The sequence below is a fragment of the Varroa destructor genome, unplaced genomic scaffold, assembly GCF_002443255.2.
Source record: "Varroa destructor unplaced genomic scaffold, Vdes_3.0 BEIS01000002.1, whole genome shotgun sequence".
Classification (NCBI taxonomy): Eukaryota; Metazoa; Arthropoda; class Arachnida; order Mesostigmata; family Varroidae; genus Varroa; species Varroa destructor.
Window position 1 is genome coordinate 29,808,391 of NW_019211455.1, and position 27,131 is coordinate 29,835,521.

Here is a 27,131-nt window from a genome sequence, read left to right on the forward strand (position 1 = left end):
TCTGTTCGATCTATTGTCATTGCGTTGCCGAGCTCCTTCCTTATCACACTTCACACACAGACTCGCTAAACGCTCTACAGATTTGTACATGATTATCGATAGTACGCAATCCACCATCCCCCTTCGCAGACCATTTACTACAAAAATCGAGAAAGATCCACTGTCTTTAGCCGACACAGGCAATCACAGATTAGATTTCACTTGTATGGATTGTCGTAACCAGGCTAATACAGGCCTCGTCACCGTTACACGTATTGATCAAACTTTGACTATTCACTGCGATGGCTTAATTTCATAATCTGTCTATTTCTGGAAAGAGTGAAAATTAGAAGCAGAAGATAAATGAAGCACTTGCGATTAAGCGCGAGAGCGAGGACACGGAAGAGAGTGAAGACAAACGTTCGATGAGACATAAGTGAACAGGTAGAAATGGACGCACAGATAGACGGCCAAGTCAATCGTCGTCGTCATCATCCAAGTGACAGCGCTATTGCTAGTGGCAATGGCACTGGTTGGTAACGACGTCGTTCGCAATTGCGTAGCTCAGCGTCCAATAAGCTCTTGATGAATGCCTGCTCATGGCAGCAGCGGTACTACCAAGATCTGACGGTTTGTAGGTTGTCCGAAATACGTACTGCTATTAGTTTACTGCCTGACATGAAGCACTATGCATGCCCGCCGTCGCATGTTTGATCGGTACCCTTTTGCACCTCACGTTTAGCGACAGCACACACGACAACACGAACACTGTCGATAACAAGAACAGCGTAACGGTTTTGAGTGACGGGGATTACGGTAGTGACGTCGCGCCGCACGAAGAACTCATGAAGTGAAACAAGTAGCTTTTCAGAATCGCTTGCGTCTGCCTCTATGTAGCAGCTATTGCCCAGCTATACTAAAGCCATGGATTCCGGTTGTTGTTCTGCGATGCGACCATAGCTAGTCAAGGCCGATGTAGGCTCAGCATCAAGGTGGATCGATGATAGTAATAATGACAGCGATCGCAGACTGTCGATTGTAGTAACAGTGATAAGTGACTGAACAGCATAATGACGGGAAAACTTGCTCCTCCTACTCTATTTCCATCGAAAGAATGAATAGTCAGGCTCGGGTAGGCTTGTTCCGATTGGTGAGGAGAAAGCTAGCCTCGTCGATCAATTTGTGTGTGTCCACGATTAACGCTGTATCATAGACTACTCGCGGCACGCGTAAATGCTCTCTAGTGATACCCCGGGTGTAGTGCAAAAAGTCGCAATTTTTAAGTTACAATTTCTAAACAAGTAGCCTTTGCACGGTATGTATTGCGCCCGTGTACCTACACGCATCTGCCTGTTTGTCTACTACAACGATGATGGGTTACTGTCGAGATGCTTAGGAATATATGATGTTTGATATTAATATTGTCATCACCGCCATTGGGTTAATGATAATGAAGCGCTACGCGTGGTGCAGACTGTGGCGCCGCCAGCTGCAGTGGCAGTTGTCCATTGCTATGCCTCTAGTCGAGTCTGGCTTTATCAGAGGCGTACATAGTATGATGGTCTAGCTGCTACGGGAGGATCTTACTAGGCAAACTAGGCCAGTCAGCGGTTATCTTTATTTCGCCATTGGATTGTGACGTGTGGCTCACAGAGCCTCACAACAGTAGCTAGCCGCTCGTTGACCGGAAAGTCTATTCAACGACTAGCGATAACCATAGCAGTACGGCGGACGTCGCCATAATATTGCTACTGTTGCCATCGTCATCAAGCACGTGGAGACTGTCACACGACACACTTCAGCGCACAACATCAGCAGCAGTGGACATCAATAGACAATACAAGCATATATACCATATTCCACTCAGAAGTCTTCAGAATATTGTCGCTAGCTCGATCTTTTTCCCCAGACGCAACAAATCAGTTTTGTATACTGCATATAGAGACAATAAACAGCTGCGTACCAGCTCAGGTGCATATAGTCTATTCAATCGTAGCGACAATAGAAGCAGGCGCTTCGTGTCGCACTGCCCCCGTGCGTCTTCTACTATACTATACGTAAAAAAAACTACAAGCGGCGGCAAACAATCGTAGTCGACAGAGTGATTAACTTACTGGAAAACGTTGGGAGCAAGGAGAGCTATTAGATATATATTTTAAGAGCGAAGTAACCAGTCAGCAAAACTAAGGTCTAAGAATCGGAGACCTAATTTTGCCCTGCAATGTACACCTCGTGGTGTTGTACGGTACGTTTTCGTTTTGCGCGTATGTTCGACGTATTCGTTGTACGTCATGTTCCCGGAACGTGTAGCGCGGACAAACACGGTTAGATTATTTGAAGAAATTTATATGTAGTATTGTTATGTTTATCTCATTCATTCGGTTAAAGCTAGGCAAAACTTCGCTTCTACATCGTATCGAAGTAACAAAGAAGAAGCACTGAAGCGGACTATGATACGTTTTGGTAAGGTTGAACTATGCTTCAATGGTAATAATAATGGCGTGAAATTTTCTTTGTGTTATTTCGATTAGTTTATCACATTAGCTACATGATAGAAATGCTTCAATTTAGCCATTATGAATTATCAGCAAATACAATGCGGCTTTCGTATAGTGGTCGCGCGGCAGCATAGTCTGAGCTATGGATAAAGGGCCTTTAAAGTTACCTCGTAAACTGAGTTCGGTCGACGACACCGCTGCAACATTATTTGAAATTCAGGGAAAAAAAGTCAACATCAGTTGTACCAGATTCGTATTCGTTATGTCCAGTGGTTCCATTGGAGGTGTCTGTTGACGCCTGCTAAAGTAAAGGAATCTGATGAACGCTGCGATGGACACTAAGGTAATTGGCAGCTTGTAATTGGCGATTTAACAGGTAATCCGTGCTGGCTACCGCTTTCTAGACGGTAGAATAAATGATAGAAGGAAATTAGTACAGACAAACCGCTACTTTTCTTTTGTATGAATGCTTCTATAATACAACATAAAATATCGTTATCAACCATAGATTGGTGGTGATCTTTTGCGTACCTAGTGCGACCATCGGTATTGTGTTTTTACCTTTAGTATGGGCCAGGATGGCTGTTTTCAGTGTAGTACATTGACGCGGTGCTATTATTCCCCGCAGTCATGCCCCAGTCTTTTTCGCATATCATCAATGATCCTGCTTTCCTGGCCTCTCTTTACCGAACCTTACCCTACGGCAAAAACTATTCCCAAGTTAATGAATCGTTAACCTACAGTAAAGTTTATACATACAATATATATATATATATATATATATATATATATATATATATATATATATATATATATCTATATAATAACGACACTATAAAATTTATTTATAGTGAAATTCTACACAAGTAGAACTGATTTATCAAGAACATTAGCGATATTGACCTTGTACGGTGTAACGATGCCTTAGTAGCGTTTACTTAATCTAAATATTTACCTCATTTTTAAAATTGAAGTACGTTTTTTTTAACAATTCTTCAAATGTTATCTAAGATATTTATCGGTTGATTTTAGGGAATCCAATCTTTTCTAACAGGAATTTATGATCAACTAGTTTATTTTTAATTCTAGAGTATCTTGAACACTGAATATTGCCAGCGACCTTGTTTCATAAGTGTGTTTGCTACACAGTAACCACAGTATGAAACCATGCGCCGAAACGTTATCCTGTGTTTTCAGGCCGAAAAACTTGTTTGGCCATCTCATATAGCCAGCGCCATTTTAGGCTTTAACGGCATATCACATCTGTTAGATGCGAAGTTGGATTGTTCATATATTTACAATCCTTAGCATATATAGTGCAGAGTCGTTCCTCTAATGGTACTAAGCAGGACATTACCAATAAATGTATGCTCACATATTTTTATTTAGAGATCTGCATGTTTTCAGTGTTTGATTTTAGAAGCTTATTCTTTTCTGTGGAAACTTTACAAAAGAAGCTTTTATGCGAAAGAGTATGTTCCTACGCATCGCTTGTTGTGCGTTACCCTTATCCCGTAATGGCTAAGCTAGACGAAAACACGGCAAGTATGGTAGTAAACATCCTACCTCGCCAATGTGTGCATAAATGACACGCACAGTATTGGAACTGGGTAATAGCAAACCCACAGGATCGTATCTTGCCCTTGATAAGGGTGCGACCCCAAGCTGACTGGCAGAAGGGGGAAAATAACTAGCCACTTCTTTATCGTACGCCGCCCGTTACAGAGTAATTTAATGCGTTTTCTGACGTTGATCAACTAGAAAAGACAGGGCGTACAAGCTTTCAGTAAACCGGCCTCTATTATAGCAAACAAAAATGAAGTGTCCTGCACTTGTTGTTGGCCGTAGCGTACCCATGTGGAAGCGTTTACTATAACAATATATAGCGGTGCGAATCAACCAGAGAGTATTTCCCATTGTAAATGCTCAGTTATGAATACCACTGGCTCACAAGAATATAGAAAATTTGCCTTCGTTGCAGTACATTTGCCTCAGTCATTCAAATTTAGTTACCGGCTTTGAAGCAGTCTCCGTTCGATCAACTGCACGTACACGACCATTTCTTCAAACTCAATCGTAGAAATAGATCCCAGTTGTGCTCTCGTATTTCTTCAGTGACACTAGGTGGTCTCAAAGCTTTTATGTTTCATTTGGTTTTAGAGTTCTGTCGGTGAGAAAGTCAAGAAAAAGCTCGATGTGGTGACAACGGGGTTGAAGCTATGGGCGTATCGAGTTTTCCGTGGGAAAATTCGACACAGGTACGACAAGAAGTGATAAGAACACTTGTTCTCTCAGAGTCAGGCCTGCATTACGCAATCGTGTTAAAGCGTCTCGATAATGCTCTTTCGTTTATGCAGAGGCTCATGGAAAAATAGTTGTACGGCTCTCACGTACGATACCGGAAATACACGTTACGTTGGTTAAATATCTACCACAGCAGCAATGTTAAACATTACAAATTTATCCGCTCTTAGCTGATTACATCTTAACAGGATATATAGAATAAATTGCCTGTAGGTTTATTGCAGCATACGTCATATACTCAGTAAGTAATAGAACCGGTTTCTGTCTTTGATGCGAACCTCGTAAGCCCATCACTCATCGTGGTTTCTATCATACGCATCTCATACCTTTTTTGCGATTTTCAAAATCATCCTTTAAACTGTACCGGGCAAATGTTCAAATGCTCGAAATTGTTTTGGCCTGTGGATAGCAGGCGAGCAGGTAAATGTAGCTCTACCCTATAGACCGGGGTCGGCCTTGAGCCGATAAAACCGAACATTTACTGCTGTGCTTTCGACCCAATAGTATTGCAATGCAGCATGAAATATTAAATTCTGCAGTGTGCATGCAGTGAAGTAATTTTATCAACACCAATATATACCAGATTATTTACTGTACATCTTTCGTTCATAGCAAGTCAAGGGCATATTGTCTTGTACCTATATATATATATATATCGATCAGCTTGTCAATCAATGAACAAACAGGTCATGTGCGGTTACTGACACTTAACGGTCACACTTGAAGGTCTGCAATATTTTTTACACACTGTGAAGAATTTCAGCCCCGACTGAAGTTTTACTTTGAAATAGCTCGCCATTTCAGCAGGAAGTTTGCAAGTAATGCTAACCCAAGCAAATTGAGAGTTCCATAACTAAAAAAACCGAATGCTCGAACCGTGGCGGCCTTCAGAACATACATATATGCCTACTGCGTCCGTTAAAAAAAAACTGGCCAAATGCAATTTTGGGAGTCGATAGAAAAGTATCGTACACGTTGCTGGTAAGCTGTACGAACACAATATATCGTAATTGTTTTGAGAAAAAATGCAGGATTTTTCATCTTCAGCAACAGTGTTTTCTATTTATAACGTTTTCTGGCTGGATATGTTTTGGGAGCTTTTCTGGCCTATCGCCTACGACTTGTTGTAACCGCTCATCGATTTTTCTTGGCGGAAAAGCCAAGCAAAGGGCACCGAGGAATTTTGTAGTTCCATTGTAGTAGAACAAGTAGTAGCTTTTGATGCCTTATAGTTCTGTAAACTATCGCAGCCATCGCTGATAGGACCTATGTGACATTCACCCTTTTGTGAGTCAGACACGTTTGAGCTCATTCCTAAGGCTGGGGCCTCCTTGAAGTTGAAATAACCTGCCGAATCTTGCCCATAGAGATGGCAGCGATCTTCTGGACAGTGGCAAGTCTCGTGAATGGTAGCTTATCGATTTGCCCACGAACTAGTGATACATCAACAAGTTACGTCGATCAGGAGGCTTGTTTGGCTGTTAACTCCGAAGGTCACAAGAGACTAATATAGCCTCTGTATTCCGTGTATGGTTGACAGCTTGAAACTTTAGTCTATTGAATAAGACTTTATAACGGGAGGGTTCGAAGGTAAATGTATTTGAGTCGACAGTCTAAGTGTCTAATTTTTATCAACGATCTTGTCTAAAGAACAATTTATATGAACAAAGCAGTTTTGATCTGAAAAGAAACATAGGTCTATCAATTACGTAACGTGTGATTTTTTTCTCTTCAGATGATACACAATTTTTGAAACTATGATGGAAGTAATACCTATAAAAATCGAGTACCCAACATCACATAATCCGTTACCATAGACCGCTTACTAGAGCTTATCCGGCATAGAATATAACAAACGACGCATTGGTTTCGCTTTTAATAAAAACGTCTTGCGGAGACACTTAAATTTGTTAACGTTATTCGTACGTTACGTTCAAACTTTCGGCAAACAAGAAATAGCAATCAACTATCGTGATCTATTTACCTCGTTATGTAGCGTTCATAGCCTCCGGCAAGAAACAAGCAGAGTCGGTAAAAGGCAACGTATGCATACTTGTATACCTAGATTTGCTCAACGCTATGGAGCCCTTTGTCGGTTATTGGCAGCGGCTTCTGCGCAATTAAACATAGATAGTAATATACCTGTAGTATAAGAATACCCAAATAACTAAGTACAATTATATGTTTAACCATGTAATTAGTCTCGGAGGTTTTGTTCTGCGTAGTAGCTTTTTGCTTAAGTGAAAAGCGGGACATCAGGAACCTCTGATTCGAAACGCGTCGCTTAGATACTATACGGCGGCAAATCAATATTTGAAAACTAGCACGTTTTGTTATTTCTACTTATGGAACTTGATTAATAGATGGCGCAGTTCACGGTACAATCATGTACTTCCGACGGCCAAACGAACTTCATAGATTGAGTCTAAACACAAGTTTTAGTGATGATATTAGCCGAAATAACAGCGATAATTATTTGGATTTTTGAAATTTATTTACAAAATGAACTACGTTCTCTTTAATATCTATGGGTTACAATAAATAAACCAAGAAAGCATGATTCAAAGCTAATTCCTTACTTATGACAGCTCCTCTGTCGAGTTTTTATTTGCAGGCCATTCTATAATACGACGTTTGGTTCCTAGTAATGTAATACGGTTCATTTATGCTAAACGGCGGATAGTATCCTATACAAAGAGCAGTTGCGATCTTCTTAGTAAATTATTTATGGAAAATGTGCTACTAAGAATAAAACTTGTTAGTGAACAAAAGATTTGCAATCTCCTGAAATATAATAGGATGCCTACTTTCGACCAAGTCACAACTCACCGCGGATCCACTCGAACTTCTAATACTGACGACCCATGAATCATGACCTATTCGCTTACTCGTACACTGTACAAATCCGACCAAAATACAGGACATGTTGACGTGTCAACTCGTCCATAGTTTATTCGAAACGCTCGTCGGCCCGTTCTGTCCTGACACGCTGTTTTTGGCTTGCCAAATTAAAAATATAGATAGATGAAGACATTACAGTCACACGTAATTCAGGCCTATGTTTACGCGTAGTTGTCGAAACACGCTATGAAAAAGCAAGTATCGTTAATAATAAAGTATTTGATCTGTTATATCATTGCTAGCCTGATTGTCAATACATAGTCAACGATAGTATGTGCACCAACTAGCCTCATCTGCTGAGCACTATGGCATGTCAAAAAGGCCGAAGTAGAAAAAATACGGGATACATCAATTCAACACTATTCAGCTTAGCATTTTTACGTGGGGAGAAGAGGATGTGAGCAACCTTAAGCCCGCAAGCTGGACACACTGCTACTTTTTTCAGATGGGTCGATATATTTGTCCGTATTGGAGGGGAGAAAACGCCGATTACATGCGTACTCCCACAGGAAATGAAAGATCAATAGTTACATAATTGGACAGAATTCCAGCATAGTTTTTTATTCGTTTCGAAGCCGTCTTTATACCATAGAAGACTATAATTACTGTTTCTATTTTTTGCTGGTCAATCGGAACGAAGGGTTTCAGGATATCATTATCTGCTATGCTGCTGATTACCAAATGAGTACTTTTTTAACGTATTCAATGTAAACTACCCAACAAAATTCCCTTCAGATCTGGTGAGCTCGTTTCGCACACTCTTCCTATGAGCAACTAGTTTCTCAACTATCTATGCTGAATTACTATTATATTGGTAAAAGTTATATATGCCGGCTATAACCCCTGTAAGGTACTTAGACCTTCTTCGCGTAGCTATTTTCCTTAGCGTGTCCAGTAGGTTCTTCGCAATGCAGCATCATTGCCTTGCAAGAATATATTGACTTGTAAAGTAACATTTTTTGTTTTACGCGAATTTGGGAAATGTACGCCTATTGCCTATGGCTGCCAGTGCGGGTGACTTAACTTGTCAACTCGAACTCTAAAACTCCGCCGCCATTGATACACTTTACTGAACTTCTTTTTGACTTTACGCGTGACTTACTCATGTAGCGTTGGTGCTTCATGATGCGTGATACAAATCCAAATCTGCATGAGCTAGAAGCAATTGCATTTGTCATCGTTGCTTTTGCCACATCAAATATCTCCTTGCAAAGGCGGATCATATGTATTCGACTCATCTAAGCATAATTGAACCAAATGCCCAGTAATCCTATAGAATGTTTGAGCCGTCATTACAAGCATGCCCCGTAGTTCCTCTGCACCACGAAGTGCCGTGAAGAACTTCGCTGCACTTCCTCTGATTGTTGCAGTTACTGTTACGGTTAACTAGGGACATATTAATGAAGTCAGGATGCAAACGGTATGTGAGCTCAAATTTACACTTTAGCTACCATGACAATTAGCAAATAATATTGTAGGCCAAAAGAAATTTTGTTCCAGGCCTGGCCGAGGTATCCCCCGCCGTCCTTGAAGTGATAAATTAAGTCGCCAGAAAAACATTGGTACGAGGCCAAGTTGACCACGGCTTCACCAGGATATCACAGACAGGCAGGCCCTTCCGGGCTGCCGGCGGGCCTTCCGGAAGACAGAACGCCAATGCCGAGCAAGTATTTCGCTCTCCGTGTCATCTCTCACTAAGCGTGTCAAGCAAACATACACACAGGCGCTCCGGAGCAGGCGTTAACAAAACTTCGTTCGCCAGGGTTCGCCACCTCTGAGACAGCTGAGTTTTTCAGGCTAGAAAACAAGCAGGACTGCCACCTCAGTGCGGCATTGTGATAATGAAACGCCTATAATATGCTGCGTTTCTAAACAGAGGAGACAAATGATAATTTTCCGGTTTGGACATCTAATGAATCTTCGAAACTAAACTGTGGTTTGGATAACAACAATATATCGTTTGTATAAGGGACTGCCAGTTTTACAATTTACATTGCCTTCTATGTTGATTCTATATGATAAGTTAGCTATTAAAACAAAACGTTAACTGTTTTTACCAGGAAGGGTTTAAATGGGAGGTGGCCAAACGATTGGACAGTTACGACCAAAATCGATATAAAAAAACTCTTGATTCGCTTTGTACCAAGGCGTGTCTTTGGTGTATACTGACAAATTTTTTATTTGAAACTATATAAATATCATTACTGCGACTGATTTGGCTGTTAAAATTCTTTTTAAATAATTATTAACTTCCCGCAACTTAAATGAGTGCTTATTTAGTTATTTAGGGTGAGCGCTTGTAAGCTGTAAGATGAATAATACGGGGAAGGCAACCCGCTACAGTCGCTAAGTCTGTCCATGTTAGTTATTTTAATATGAACTACGTGAGTATGGCCCCGCTCTATAATAATTCAGTTACGCCATAGGTTAACACATTGCCGCAACTTCAAGACTCTTTGGCCTGTTGACGTCTATGGTGTAAAAGCAGGAAAGGGCTATAGAATACGAAAGATTTAAGCGATTTCTGGTCAAGCCAAAATCAAAAACGATCAGGCTTGTAGTGGCAAGTTTATTGGTTTATCTAATAGTAGGTACTTAAAGCAAATATACCTTTCAAGGTACAAATGCCCTAAGTACCTTCTATCAAGTAAGCAGCAACATTTACTCTTTGATCGTTTCTGCTGGTGTCAACGCCATTGGTGCTAGTACAAGACAGGTCGTTTGCAAGAACGAGATTTGTTGTGACAGCTACAGTCCGACTTAGATCAGGTAATCAAGTTAACACAAGTCAGCTGATAGCCGTAGCGGCTTCTACAATCGTGTCCTGAAAGGTTATTGTGGCCAAACCTCTCAACGATTAGACCGAACTGACAGAAAGTACGGTCGCAGGGCTGAACAACGTAGGATGACACACGTTCCTTGCTGGGCCGGAGGTGGGCAGCAGCCAATTGGTAATTAGAAATAGTCAAACACCCCATCCCCTCCCTTTCAACCGGTATTCCATTCTTTTCAACCATTTTCAACGCTTGATAATCAACCAACAACTATCGGCAAGCTGATCTTGAGCTATATGCACGCAGATTCATCGTTTGAGCCGATTATCATCTAGCCTGAGGTAGGTAAAGTAAAAAATAAACAATTTTATTTCTGAAAGAAAAAGTCTTTATACGCTGAATGCTTAACAATTTGCTAAAAGGCCTACGAGTCCCTAGCGGTTGACAGTTTCTAGCTGGTTTTGCCTTAAAACGCCCTGCAGAAGTAAAACAGAGTCAATTTTCGGGACAATCTTGTAGACAAGTGAAGTTGCTTCCTTATCTAAAAGCTATAATATTTTTAAGCTAGCTAGTTTTCTAGTTAATAGATAAAGACAAAGTAACTAATGAGCAAACTCAAAGAACTCAAATATATAAAAATTCGTGTAAGTTATGTTATATTACAATGTTTTTTTTTTTTTTTTTTCGTTTTGAGCCATTCAGTGTCTGTTGCACAGAACGTTCGACGTCACAGCACACGTCGTTATATGACTCATTAGAATAACAATGTTTTCACAGGTAGTGACAATGGCCTTGTTAAGCCGCATCACGGCCTAGCGGTGGCTAGCATATTACATAATTCGCGCAGTACAAAGTACAGTTACGTTTCATTTGCGCGCCATCTCTGGGTGCATCCCTATGGATGGTATACACAGAGGAGAAACATGACAATAAATGTTTACGCAATACCTTGAAAGGCTTTAATACAACCGAACAGAACATTGATACGTGTCTTACTGAGCTATTTCGTGATGTAACTGATGATTTAGTTAGTAGCGATTACTTCTGAACTATTGTCTCTCTGTATCGTTCTTTTTTCTATCTTGATATCGATATACTAATGACCCTTCGGAAAGGACACATTTAATAAAATGGGATTATTACGCGCTAGCCATCTACTTTGAAAATATCACAATTTCTTCTACCAATTATCAGAGATCTTTTTTTTCTCTTCTAGAACAAAAACGTACTAGAAAAACGCGGCAAAAAGCAGAGCTTTGCTTGGTTGAGCTAGAGATCCTGCTACTCTTCGTTCACGGCGTGAACCCTTGAACAAAGTTTTCAACTAACGGCGTAAGTAAATATCTAAGCAACTTTCTGCTGTTTTTGACATATACCCAAAAACTCTAGCAAACTTCATACAAGAACGCCCAGTGTGTTTTTGTAGTGAGCACGACCCAGCAAGGTGTCGTGCTCTGCCACAGCTTGACTGCTATGACGGATACATGCGTGCATTGCTTATGTACTGATCGTGTCACTTTCTTAACAAGCCTATACGAATTCGACTCTTCAAAAAAATGCTTTTTGTAGATCGAAAGAAGTGCCTATTTCAGAAAAATTGCTAGAAAATGATACAAGGAACTTAGCTAAATGGCGCTGTACGGGTGTTTCTGCTTGCAATGACCGCAGTGAAAAAAATGTCGTTGACAATGGCTTATCGAAATTGTACATCGTTCGATTCTCTATTACATTCGGCCTATGAACCTCAAACGATATCAGTGACAACAGCACCCAACATATTTGCCCAAAGATGGATCGTTACGGCGTCTCTTGGAAAAAGGGTGAATGAAAATATACGAAGCAAGACTTATAGGTGTTCGTACTAAAATATTTTAGCCAATTGCAATTTCAGCTGATCGATAACTGCAACACTCTTGGAACCTTAACAACGCGAATTAAATAGTAGTAACAAAGTCTACTTTCGACGTTTGTTCCAAACGGAGCTCGTTTGTTCAGCATTTTATAATTTGAATAACATGTCGAGGCCTTTTTAGACTGGAACAAAGATAGCTAGCAATGTAACCTCAGATCTCGTCATGGCTTCGCTACTGATAGACTGAGCCCACCCAAGCTGATTTAGCTTGAACTAACACAAGTACATGAAATGATTCGTTGATGCAATGACATGCGTCACTTTCTTTAATAATCCGCGGTACTATTAAAAAAGAATCCAAACCGGTTCGATGGGCTGTATTGATCCGGACCGAAGTAAAGTATAAAAAAGAAATTAAAAATGACTCGGTGGCCGTCTTTGAAGAACCAAGCCTAGCTATGCATGCTAGACTCCACACGTGGCCGTACGCAATTGTATAACGCAAACCCCTTTAGAAGAAATAACACGAATGTAGACAGTGGAATCGCAAACATGAAAATGAAGAGGTCCTTTACTGGCGTGACCTTAACAATTGCGACAGTTCAATATTTATTTTCTAAACCTAGACGCCACCCATCTAAAACGTTTGAAAAATCTTTTTGCGGATGCGTCTCCTTTGCCATCGGCGACTGCGTCGACAAAACGAAATAAAAAAGAAAGCGTAAAGGATAACCAAAGGAGCTTACTCGAACGATGTCGCTATCTAAACCCCTATTCAGTTACGCCATTTAGTAACACTCCTGGCCGCATGTGGCCTATTAGCGTAACAAAGCACATCCTACATACAAGACACCTGATAAAAGATGAACGTCGCCTGTGTACCTTGTACATATTATTATTGAAGGACGGACAGGAGTAGATGTATTGAGGAAGTGACACCGTGTTCTTGTTATTGCCCGTTTGCAATGCAAGGCTCAATTGTCAGACTCAGTGAAAAAATAACTTTTAGGCCCGGATTTAATAAAAGCATATATTCAATACTGGTACTCAGAAATCCTAGGCGGCACCATTATAAAAACGAATGAGGTTGATGTTCATGAAATACGTTTTAGATGAGCATAAGGTACCTATTTATGGTGAGCATATTGGCGTTTTCCAAAAGCAATACCCTGGTCTTCTTTAGAGAGGTAATTTTGTCCCTTCAAGCAGTAGATTCAATGTATGTCCATGTATCTTTGTGCTCAATCCTCTTACTCGGGAATAGAGTTTTCCGAAGTTTTTTAGTACGGTAGTATGTTTTTAGAGAAAAGTACCTAGACATGACACTGCCTTCAATTCCTTTGGAACTACAACGTAAGGTAGCGGGAATGACAATTTTTGACCTTGCCTTTTTCTTAATTTTTACTTGAATATAAGCCAGCGATCAGATGATGCTTACCCTTGTACAGCATTACATATATTAGTTAATTGCACCTGATTCGGGCGAAGGTTTTGTCCAAGCCTTATTTGGTATGTCACCGAGGGACCTTTGTGTATAATGTATTTGCATGCAAATCTTAGAGAAAAGCTGTGACTTAGGTTCGAACCTGGGCATAGATAAACTTCCCCAGATTTGGGAGCCAGCGGTCTGATGGAACTAGAAACATAGGGGCCTTATTACGTCTTATACAGTTCCCCAAGCAGGTAGTTTAAAGTATGAAAAGAACGCCTCGAACCGTTAGAACCAGTGGAAACTCTGCACTTCCAACGGCCAATCGGAAGCTATGCATTTGTGTCTTGCACAGAGCCAAACGTACCTGTTCATGGTTAACCCAGACTATAAGCCCAGAGTCATGTCCATACGTATATATATGTAGTTTGGGCATTTAACGTGATTTAAGAAGTGAGATGTTAAAAGTTGTCAGCAAAAGGATAAAAGAGTTATTTATACACTTATGCGATGGAAATGAATCGACAAAACGAACGCAAACGAAGGAATGTCGCGGCTGACCTTCGGTATCGATAACAAATACCCGAAGTAACATAAGTATATATATATATATATATATATAATCGGTTAAGGCTTACGTACTACACCAGTCGGTAAACTCATGATAAGCCACCAAATTGTCTAGTTGAATTTTTGTCAATAATACAGACTCTCCTATTTCATTACATGGTACGTGAGAAATATATGCTAATTTAGGTAAATGGTCCGAAAAATGAGGCGTTATATACACATATATAATGCTTTCACACAGAATATGCTAACTTCCACATACAAAATAACTAACGTCAAATTCTGTTCATGTCGAAACAGGGTTTTCTATCTTCGATAGAAAACCGGGCAAATATCCAAGTGAACAATGCCCTGACAACGATGCCGCACCGTATCATCGGTCAGATAAATGAGCTTGCAAAAATGCTCAGAATTTTTCGCACAGGTCAAAACGGTCTGTGGTATTGTAGTCATGGACGGTAACTTAGATCGGTTGAAACGCCAATTGATCTCGACACAGGCGATACATACTGCACTCCCTTTCCTTTTCGTGAAACTTCACTCTGTCAAAGAGAGCACATATCGTATATATGATTCTGTATCAACGTGAAGATATATAACCTCTCTTTATTAAGGTAGGAGTGTTTCTTGGGTTCCATCACTAATTAATTAATGAGTGGTATTCACAATAATACGACTCATATTGATGTTCTCAAAGCAGATTTAAGCATTTCTATAAAACAGTTCACCTGTAGTCAAGAGTGCTGTGGAGGCGAGATACGCATATGTTTTACTTTCATTCGTTAAACGTCGCGTTTTTTATTTGCCACTGCTGATACAACATTGACGAGCAACGGCTGTGACTGTTCGATTTTTCAATGCATCAGTAGCATCGGACTTAGCCAAGTTCATTTGTTAGAAAGGGGAACTGGTGGCATCTTTGATAAGCAATCTCGTTAAAAGGCTTTCGAGAGAGTACCGAAGAAATTCATTATGTGGGACAATGGGAATATATCCACGCAACAACACCAATGCCAAAAACGTTGCTGACACTTGAATATATATATATATATAGAATTTTTATGTTGTTTGTTTATGCAGCTTGTACATTTAGCTTTTGTTGGCAGAAATTTCTCTCACGAACGTATTCATTCGCTCTATATCGAATATAGAGGTTTAAGCCTTGAGTCGATGATTGCAGCATCAAGTCAAATCTTGACACGTCTACAAAACTTCTATGTTAACTTCTCCAATAATTTTTAATACCAACTGTGGAAGAAGTTATATCTGCATATCTAATGTTGCAGGGCTTTGCTAGAACATTCCAACACCTTCATCGGCCAAGAAAAGTCCGGCAGTCCAAGATCTGGTCCTGTTGTAGGACAAAAGCCCAAGATAAGCAAGATGACACAAAAAGTAAGAAAATGTAGTAACCGCTATAGGGTAGATGAGAAGCTCTATAGGTAGGTAATCGCATCATGAAAACAGTCTCCCAGTTCCTGTATAAATTTGCAGGATTGTCGGAAATAAGGTTTTATATCATCCTGTTTCATTTATTTTTTTATTTTATCTTTTTCACCATACCCGTCACTGTTGTTGTGCCGGCAATTGTTACTGTTGCATTAAAATTTTTCTGTTCAAGGTCGCCCACCAACCGCCCTGTTTAGGCAAACCCCCTGCATTGTTCGATTTATTCCATTACTCTACGATAGTATTTTAAGATTTTACTTCAATAAATTAATCACAGTACTTTAATAATTTTGAAAAATGTCTTCAGTTACCCTGATTCACATACTCGAGTATCAGACGATAGTCATCTTGTAGTCCTGTAAAAGGTGTCTCATTTCCTAATCCTTCTATCCAATCCTTCTATTGCAATTAATTCATAACCGAGCTACGCCTGAGCCTCACGCCTCCTGCGGTGATTCTCCTACCTCAAAATAAAGTTTAATTTGCTTTAGGAATAATATACAGATATTAAGACACTTGAGAAAGTAAGTATACAAACGATGTGACAGCGTTCATATTTTCAGAGACCTCATTGCTTCTTGAAAAGAACGCTGTTGTGTGCAGGAGTTGAAAAAATATTTACGCACAATGAGTCACTGAAACCGTTATGGTATTACAAATGATATCTCTCGGTTACTGTTTATGATATCTTTAAAAAAATATGCCCATTTACTCCAAATTTTTCGCGCTTGACGCGCGGCACCGTTGAGTATTCCGTTAACATTGTTAGCTCCTATTACAAAAAAATACAGATTTGAGCCTGTACCACCACGTGTCCCTAACATTAGCAGGCAAAGACGTTACTCACTATGCTACTACGAAAGCGTGTTCATGCATTTTCAACGTGAGTTGTCAGCCACAAGTAACTGCGCTTGGAGCATTAACTAAAATGGCTCTACTTCACAGTCAGATTTTCTGATTTTCATTGGTTTATGCACGTGAAGACCATACTAGTCGTGAATTAAGCAATATTGATGAATCTAGGTTCCCACAAATAGTGTCACCCTGTTGAGCTTTGTCGAAAGGGGAACCTGAATCTATGTCTTTATCTATTTAGTATTTTTTTTTTTTTAGTATTTACAGATGAATGTATCTACTAACTTCTATTAATTCATTGAGGGTTTTGGTGCGGGTCGGCTTTACTACCGTTCGTTATTGACATTTAGATATCACTCGTGTAACGTCTCAATGTGTCGTCTCCCTCGTGGCTTTCGTGATAGAACGAACATCTTCAATTACAATGACATCTTTTAACTCATGTTCACCAGAGACTCTATGCACGCTTACCGTCGTGTTAAACGGCGTTACATCGGGATCGGCTGTTCTGATAGCTTACACGATGAAAAATGGCTTTTGTGCTACAGGAACAGGCAGCCAGCCAACAGAAGTAGGCGTTGCCATGTGGCTTCGCCGTGTCACGTTCCTGGTCTGAAATCGTGGAATGGTTCTATATGAAAACTGGTGTAAGTGAGGCACATAGCGGGCTGGGTTTAAATAGAAAGGACGGACTTGTATTTGGGGAACTAGTAAAATAAAAAAAAATTCGGTAGCCAGGCTACCAGCCTATTGGACAGAATATTTCTTACGCTATTCAAGTTATTTCTTCGTCGACCTTATAAATTATTACATGAGAAAGTAAGTGCCGTCTTTTGCGGTAACGTGATAATAATTTCGTCCTCAATGGCAGTTCCTTGTCAAAGTTGCGAACTTTGGAAAGACCCCAAAAACGTTATATTTCCGTCAATAAATATGCCTTAAAATGTTAGTTTGATTAGTACTTTTAACAGCAAATTTCCTGGTAAGGAGAAAAGCGAATGTGCGCATTTGGATCTTGTTTCGTTAGCCTCCAGGGAGAACTGGGGGAAAAATAGGTCTACCCCCCAACGAGCTACCGTGCACAACGCATGTCAGTCAATTAATTCTAAAGCTCAAGCTGTGCAGATATGCCTGTCGTATAGCATCTCGAAAGACCGTTTCCTGTTGAGCATCTCACCGCGGTCTAGCGGCACAGCTGTCGATGACAGGTTTGTCCTTGCGCCTGACTTTTGAAATGGCACGCTCCTAGTTTTGGTCACAATGAATCGCACAAATCCAACATGAAACAACACGACTTTCTCTCCGCTGGCTAGAGAGCTGTTCGCGCAGATACGTGCAGACCTCAGACGAGTTCGACCCGCACATACACTCGTTAGCCGGAACACAGGAGCCCTTCGAGGATCGGACAAGCATGACGTTCTTTTTCACTCTCTAAAGCTGAACTAAACAGTTCAGCTTTAGAGAGTGAAGGCCCTCAACCCTTGCTTCCAGCTGTTTCACTCAATGAAGTATTTTCGTTCTCGAAATCGCTTAGTTGACTGCACATTCCCGTGATGCGTTTTGTGGGCAGCGGCGAGCTGATGGTGATGGACTCCGCTCAATAAAGATGGTGAATGAACAGCAACAGTAACCGCACTAAGAGCTTAGGCCAAATTATAGTAGCATAGTCGAAAGCTTGATCGTCTAGTTGGTCCTGGCATCCTTGGTACACCCGCTTTCTGTAGCGGCTTGGTCAATTCTTAAAGACCGTACCTGTAGATAGGAGCTTCAGTGTCGAGTCAGGGTAACTGATCGATCGCAGTGTGACGGCCGACTGTGCAGTAAAATCAGTCGAAGATCGGTATTGAAGCTGGGTGGGAGAAGAGAAGCCTTCAAATGGGAACAGAGGGATAGGCAGAGCTAATCTGCCGAAGGTGCGGTTGTTTCTTTACAATACCTAGCAGATGCAGGGCTTTGGCTACTGTGCGGTGTCGGTTGACTGATTATACGTCACTCATATTCAGGATGGTCTACGCGCAAATCAAAAGGGCGATCCTGTTTGGCTAACGTTTCCACCACTTCATGCTGAATTACGCTCCTGGGGGAAAACTAGATGGAAACGATACATTACATTGTAGCAGATCAAACCTCGAATTCTCGTAAGAGATCATAACTTCTTATGTCGAGCTTGCAATATACTGTATCATCATTGGGGAGCTTGTTCAATGTAGGATAAAGCTTCATTCGACCCTATGACCGAGTGTAGCTAGCGGATGACATGTGAGACATGAAACTCGAGAAAAACCCGTTAATAGGATATGTATAAGCTAATGTAATATCTTTCCGTCGGAACCGGAGTAGAGGGGTCCATATAGATCAAGCCGTTTATACAAATATATGTGATAGAAATTATCCCTTATCACAATCAGTCGTGGAAGCGCTCGGAGCGGCAGTAGCAATGACAGAAACGGAGATAGCGCCACGCTCTTAGTAATTCAATAGCGGTCGTATTGATACCCTATTGGTAACGATTGGTTGTGTTTAACGTGCAAACGTGACAATGGATATGCGAATGAGGACCTAAAAGCGTTCCTTCATCTAACTTTTAGCAACGCTTAAAAGATACATTTTTGCGAAAATTATACAATGTTTACAAAACATTTATAAATACGCGCTTATTGTGAACTAATATTGTAACCGATACTCTTTTGTTTCTACAAAAATTATGTGCACGTTTTAAGACTTACGGGTTTCTGCCGCTAGCTTGTTTATTTATAATTATTATTGACATTGGGTAATGTGCGAAAATCTTTTCTGCGCCCTTCATCTAAAAGGGCTGATCGCTATTCATTCGTCGACTATCACAGGCCAACGTCGATCTTGCGAAAGCATTGAATCGTCTCACTCGTGGAGGTTCGATTGGGCCATGTATTTTAGGGCAGCCTGAGCTACGACGCCATCATCATTGCAACTGAAGTACTTCAAGCGGCCCTGAGGCTGGACGGCCGAGGGTGCCCAGAGAGCGCCGCGCAGATGCTTTCCCTCTTATGAATGCAAACAGAAGACACTTTATCTAAGATTTTTGATTAATCCTAGCTTTAGCTGTTGGAATAAATTGTTCTGGAAACTGCTGTGCAGCGTTACTGTCCTATGTAACGATCATTGTGTGCGCATTCGTTGCGTGCTCTTTCGCGTCCGATATTTTCTAGTCATAATCGCGATTTTACACGTTCGAGCCCTCTATGTTTCGAGTTTTTAATTACATATCGCCATCAGCCATCCCGTCAGCCGGCCGGCTGCCTCCCAGCTATTACGCAATAACATAACTCGTGTGTTTACACCTGGATTCGAACCTAAACTACGACGTGTCCTTAAGATTAGCAGGCAAGTACGTTATCCACTAAGCTACCACAGTAGTCTTCAACGAGGACCACACGTGTTAGAGAATCCAACAGGAAAGAGGCACAAATAAGTCAACACTCTCTGTAAATATTTTCGCGAGTTGTGTAGAATAGCCAGTAAATTATTTTTCTTATAGTTAAGCGTCCCTAAATTAGTAATCTTTTCTGTACAAAATATTACAGACCTTCTTGCACGAATCTTTACGCCGGTAAGACCGTGGCCGGTTCTTTGACTGCTCATCATACAGGGTAGAAGCTTGTAAAGAATTCGAGCTATAAATGCCCTTTAAATGTGTCATGGTTTACGGCAAATGCTGTTCATGATTGCCTACGTTTTACACTACATGCATTTTTACTGTTTACCAGGGCTCGTCGAAGGGGCAAACCGGTCGTAGTCATTGGCTTAATGATTCTCGATGATGCTGTTGTTGTCGTTATCGTAGTGGATTGCTAGGATCACTGTAACGCGTGATCACACGCCCATCTAAATCCTTAAACAACACTACGTTTGATGCAATACATACAGTAATACGCAAACTATAATTAATTATTGAAATAACCGAAAATTTTCATAAATCCCGATGCTTCGTTTGAGTATTATGTTGCATAGCTTGCACATAGGTGTAGCAAGCCGGTCAATGACTTAGCTAAGCTTTTCCTTTCACGCTGGTATCGATCTTGATATATTAGTATGACACCTACTTGCTAGACTATTAACGAAAGACTACTACGAAATCGTGTGGCATCTTCTCACCTGCGGTTGATATAAGACTCGTTTGCATATGCAAATGTTATTCGAATGGGTTCGTATCGTTACGGCCAGAGAAACAGCGCCGTGTTATTTAGGATAATTTGAACAAGATGCGAGACAATTATGTCAGTGAAGGTTGAGCTTTTTGCGGTCTGCAAGAAGTCGAACATTTGTTCTCTAAAAAAGTTGAGAAAGAAAATCAGATAATCGTCGATAGATTCAGGTAGTCGAAGATTTACATGCAATTCAAAAAATGAGGTGAGCTTCACTTTGAAGTAAGAGAGTAACCGCAAGGGGCTAAGGGATCAACGATGGCGCCGCAACGGTCTAGTGGCAAACGGGGCACGAGATAATGAGTACAAAGGAATGGGATAGGGCAACTGAACACTACAAGCGAGGCAACAAAATCAACTAAATTGCTAAAACAAGGTAAAGGAATAACAGCGACTTAATCTGATGAGTCGAACAATGCCACAGTGCATTTGCTGAAAAAAACAATGGAAAAACGGCATCAAGCAATTTACGCTGGAACAGTTACGATGGAACAGTAACGACAAGGAAAACAAATGTGAAGGGATAACGAGGCTACTGCAATAAGGTAGTAGAATGGCTGAAACGAATTCGGATTGAACTCAGGTTCGGGCCAAGCGACCCTCAATCCGATTTAGGTTACAGGATTGAATGCAACAGGCAGAATCCTGTATGTAGTGCTTGCTATGTGAGTTAAGTGTGAATCGTATGCTAGAAATGAAGGAAATTGATGGGTCTGGGTGGATTTGAAGGGACGAATATTGAACATGCGATATAATGCTGTTCGTCGCCGAACAGTATGAGTACCTATATCCACTCGATCCCGATATTGATTGATACTGTCACGGATGCTATGCTTTATCAACATCACCACCAGATATGTATAGCCTAGCGATTTCAAAAGACTTTTTTCTACTTCATGTACGACCATATAGCAACCGGTATCTGGTACAGTACAAGTATCTCGGAAACAAAAAAAAAAAGAAGCAGAAATACTAATCATTATTACAATATTCTCTAATGGTGTTAGTTTGTGTCGCAAATTATATTCAAACGTATATATTTTGATGATCCTAGTGAACAGTTCGTACTGACAATAATCATGATTTGCCTGCTCTCGGAAAGGGCAAAACTGACTCGAGAAGTAAATTTGGCGAGTACTACGTAGGAGGCATTTTCTAAATTTAGTTAGCTTTCGGGACGCATGGCCTTCTTTGGCTTACTTTGATGAGCTCTCTACCGTCAAAGAAATAGTCCATTCACAATAACCAACGGCGACAGCTCTTCCGTAAAATATTTTAGAGGCAAAAACAAAATTATAATGTCTGGAATAAATTTAGTAACTTGCTGGAGTCATATATTCCAATCAGCAAAGAAAGTGCTACAAGTTTGCATGGAAGCAATGATTTTTGCTGCTTATTTAATGAATTGCAAACCTTTAAAAGTCGTCCGAGCCAACTGAAGCGTACAAGTAGTGACTTTTTGAAAAAAAAAAAGCATATGACAAGGTCGCATTGCCTCCGGCATACTGTCCACCTAGTTAATAAAGAGTATTTGTGAGAAGACAGTAGCGTTCATTAATGGCCACTCGATCAGGAGAGGCCTCGCAATCCCAGACGCTACAATCGCAGCCTTATGTAACGTAATAGCAGACGCCATGTTCAGCATGACTCCTACAGCTCAACGTGGCAGTGCCAAAGAGGCCAGAAATGGTGATCAAGCGGAGCCTACAAAACTAGATTGAAAACTCAGTCGCGGAGACAAAGTCACATCTAGGCCCTGCTGCACCGAACGTAATCGAGCGAGCTTTGTATCAATGGGTCGACGTTACTAATAATACCGATAACACATGAGCCATTTCCCTGATTTTCCGAATGAGTCCCTAGTGAAAGTACTTTTGAAGAGTAGTGACATTACAACGGCCTGTTTTATACCCGCACAAGAAGCTTTAAATGAAAGGGCGCGTGAGCATGTCTGTGTGCGTGCAACAAATCAGTTGTAGATTTCGGACTGACTGTTGTGATAACGTACCCCGGTAACGAAAATACGTCAATCGCGAAAATCTTTCGAAGAATAAACAACCTAAAAAATAAAGAATCTTGAATAAACCAAAACCTCCACAAAAAGTTACAAATCCGTAAATTTGAAAAATTCTATGATGATTTTTTGAAGATCTTGCTTAATTTTGTCTGCGCCACTACGTATTATGAGCTATAAGCTATAAAAAGCAAGAAGGAAAAATACCCCTACAATTTCGTCCACACTATGGTCCGTTTATGTAAAACTGTTGATGTCAGATCCAAACAACAAATTTGCCAAAAAAGTTCAACAAAATATCGTAACTTTTTAACCAAAACCAAATTAACGGGCTCTAAAAATTCCATAATCTGATTATTATGTTGCACAGTTCACGTTAGCACCACCCCCACCTATTGTATCTACTTGTACTAAATAAAGGTACGTAAACCGGAAACACAGACGTCCGTTATTTAATTCGTTATTAGTACTACTGCTTCGATTGACACCGATGTATCGTATGTCCGTCTATTTATTGTCCGTAAGCTAATGTAATATCATGCGTGTGTGTGTCTGATATATTTATGCCTCAATATATGTACACAGCAATCCCTGCCAGTTTCTTAATTTTTTCTGGATTTGTTAAGCACTCCAGTCGGCAGCAAAAGCCGCAGCAGCAGATGCATTTGCGAGAGCAGCGGCAACAAAATGTATCCCGCTTGAGCCGTTTAGTTGTTATGACCCCGGACGCTCAGAACTATTGAGGGCCACCAGGAGCTGTTCTTTTGGCCCATGTCTGTCTACCCTGGGCAAAAGCATAAGCTAGCGAAAAACGAACGGAAAAAGAAAGTTCTTTCAAGAAAATCGATCAAGCGACAAGAAGTTCTCATCCACTTCTCTCACTATGACATACTCTGAATGACTGACTGCTGCATGGCGAGCATCTAGCTGTTTTTCTGTCGTGGTTTTATGGTTTAGCTCTCTTCCCCGAACAGTGCACCCTCCCATGCCCGTGTCCAATGGCCCGTTTTCGTAGTCCACTAGCAGCCCACTACCTACACTTTTCTTTGTTTGGTTGGCAGGTGACAGAAGCTAGACACCGACACTACTGCGTGTTACGATACGAGGGTCATACAGAAAAGGGATGTCAGACAAGTATGAAGAGCATGTCACGAAGCACCGCTTCGCCAAACAATAGATCACGCCGGTACTCAATCGGTGAACAACTTAAGAGACCTTCCGTAAATGAAGCAAAGAGTTTGGAGCCAAAGGCATGCAACACCGCCCGACACACGTTAATATTAAACGACGGTCAACGAGTGACGGCACGTAGACGTGTTCGTCATCATTAACTGCTGCTGTTGCCATCACTCTTCTGCAGGCATGTGGTAATGTACCACCTGCGATCAAGGGAACAGAGCACTATGTACTAGTCGTTGCCCGCGCGCCGTATAGCGCCGTTCAGAAGTGGCAAACGTAGAGTAAAATTGAAACAAACAGAAAAAAGAAGCAAGCTTTGAATCACCAGAAGGCTAGAATCAAGTTGCACGTCTTACTTCCTACATTTCTCTTGCCTTTTTTTGTTATCATGTTACAACCGAAGCTTCCTTAGGGTGTACCATTGTATTATACGTATACATGAAAATAAACGGTGGTATAATTACATGTGTCTAGAACTTAGACATTCATGTGAGGAACACACGGTATACAGGGTAGAAGATGCGAACATACACATACGTGGGAGAACTTAGATAGGGATAGATGAGCTATTTTATTTGATGTACCACACTAATTTCAGAACGAAACGATGGGCCAATGCCGCCATGTAGTGAAATGCTGTGGAAGACTAGCGAGACAGAGAGAGATAATTCATATTTACCTAAGCCCTATAACCGATAGAAACTACGTTTCATTTTGAAAAAAAGATAATAGCTTAACTTTTGTGATGCCATAATATTCAACTTGTGGAAACACTGATACAAAGCTTTAAATCATACTCAATTTCAAGATACAACTAATGATAATAATCAATATGTGCAGATAGTTATATAACCTTCATGTACGGACTCCGAATAGTGACATACTTATCGTTTAGCGCTGCAAAAATCTGATCGATTTCTCTAGACCTCCTTCTCCTAAGACCGATAATCTGAGGCAAGACTATTATACTTGAGTCGTTTCTAGCAATAAGTTTCGACAGCCATGTAACTGGTTCTGTTTGATCGGCCAGTCGAAATATTAGAGGCATAACTAACCCCTGTGCTTATCAAGAGCATTTGGGGCGTCGGCTCAATCCAGTTCATTTGAATGTTAAACATGCGCAGATAGCTGAGACTGAACACAGCGTTTACCGCTTACGTCTAGGTTGTTCTTATTCTATGAACAAGTCACATTGAGTACTGATATATTCATACGTAATTTTCTTATGCAGCGAACTTACGATTCTATATATGGGCCTGATAAATGAGACTTACGTATACATGACAAATGGAGCATTATTTCAACAGTGCATTTTTACACCCTTAAGCTAGCAATAAAATAAATATACATATATTTGTATATGCACACAGGGTGTTCACTTGTCTGATTTACTTGTCAAGGCAAATGAAAAATGCACTTTAGGAGAATCATCTTGCAGCCAATGCTGACACAGCTCAGTCCGGGCCATTCAACCGCTGGAGTGGCAACTTTAGCTCCTTGTCCTTTTCTGTAAACCTTACTGACTTGCCCGGTGCCTTCAAAACGTATTCAGATCAGTGATCTGTCTCATGCAAAAATCTTCTATTGGAGCCGTTTTCGCTTTTAGCAAATCATGGCGATGGTTAGTGCCTACATAGATGAACTAGCAGCTGAAGTTGAACGGAACTGGAAGACATTTTGTAATCGGCGGTTGGGCTGGTTGTTATTCTTTGCGGTGTAAGGGCTATCTACTCACTTACTGCCTACGTACTAACTTACTTTAATCTGACGCTGATTTATTAGCGTGTCGTTCCCCCAAGCATGTCCTACCACGACGAAGGCCGTGATAACAGCGACAACAACTGACGCACCATTTAGACTTCCATTAAATACTCAACTGACTCTCCTTTACGCTTAGGTAGTCTTACCAGTTCTGTTAGATATTTAGCTAATTTGAGTTTATTTAACGATAAACTGATCCCTTCCATTGTATTGCGTTAGACTAGAGTTCTTGAAACGCGCTCTCGGGCTGCATACCAGAACTTGAAATCATCTAGTTCATCAACCTTATTAAACTTCCGTATTTACAAAGAAATTCCAGAAAAGGCTAGATTTACCGAAACAGAGCCTACCCATCAGCAAAAAAGCACAAATGGGCTCCGTCTGCTTCCTAGCTAATGCGAAGGCGAATGATTCCCTAAGGATATGGAACAGGACGAGGCGGCCCGTTGTGTTTCAGTACGCGATACATGAATACGATCACGACTTATGCTCTATAGTAGATTAGCATGAATTAGGAGATGCAACGAGCATTGTGGTCAGTACCTACTGACTGGCTGCGACTTTAATTGCAGAATTTTTGCGCTGGGGGCCATGTTCTTATATTCATAATTTTATATTCACGATCTTATCCTATATTGCCACACTTCATTTAACTGGTATATGCGCTCGACAAAAGTATAAATGCAATAAGATTTTCACATAAGATGAATTGTAATGTCGCTAATAGTGCAACAGTTCGCCTAACCTTAATTTGTTCAGTAGTTTGATGCAGCTAACAGTGTCTCACGTATCCTAGGATATAAAGGTAGTTTGTGGAGGGTCGTTTCCGAGAAGCAGCTAATGACTGCAGATGGTGCTGGCAATTTGCAAACCCCCATTGATGTTACAAGAGCATCGGCTGTACACGATGTCACGTGCGTGTTGCGTCTAGTGCTTCTTCGAACGGAAAAAAAGCCAGTCTAACCCAAATAAGGTATTTTTTATTGACCTAACATTTTAGAAACCTTAATTAGCAGGCTTAGAGTAAAGCAAAGGAATGGAAAGCTTTGGTGCAAATTGTGAGAGCACTTTGTCTCAAACTACCGCACCAACGGAATCTGGGCTAAAACTCGCCAAGTTCTATAATGACATTAATATCTTATCGACTGAGCGTCAAACAAGAAAAAAAAATGAAATATGCTAAATAAAATAACCAATGTTTTTAGAAGTATTAAAAAGCTTTCTGAAAATGTAACTTAATACAATATCGATTTTACGCGTAACTGTGTGCCTTATTGACTCGGAGAAATCACTATTACATAGATTGAAGATGTAAATATATATAAAATAGGTAGCGCTTAGTACACATAAATGTAAGGCATTCGTTTCTCGTCGGCAAGCAG

The 27,131-nt window shown here is 40.7% G+C and overlaps 1 protein-coding gene and 1 long non-coding RNA gene across 3 annotated transcripts in view; one reads left to right on the plus strand and one right to left on the minus strand.

Moving 5' to 3' along the window:
* The window catches only part of LOC111245911 (inactive phospholipase C-like protein 1), a 133,745-nt gene that overhangs the window by 75,241 nt on the left and 31,373 nt on the right, over positions 1–27,131 (minus strand). The gene's annotated exons all lie outside the window — the stretch shown is intronic.
* LOC147757643 (uncharacterized) lies at positions 1–27,131 on the plus strand. The gene is made up of 4 exons (XR_015321299.1): positions 1–2,820; positions 4,638–4,735; positions 11,673–11,788; positions 23,871–27,131. It is a non-coding gene; the product is annotated as an uncharacterized LOC147757643 (long non-coding RNA).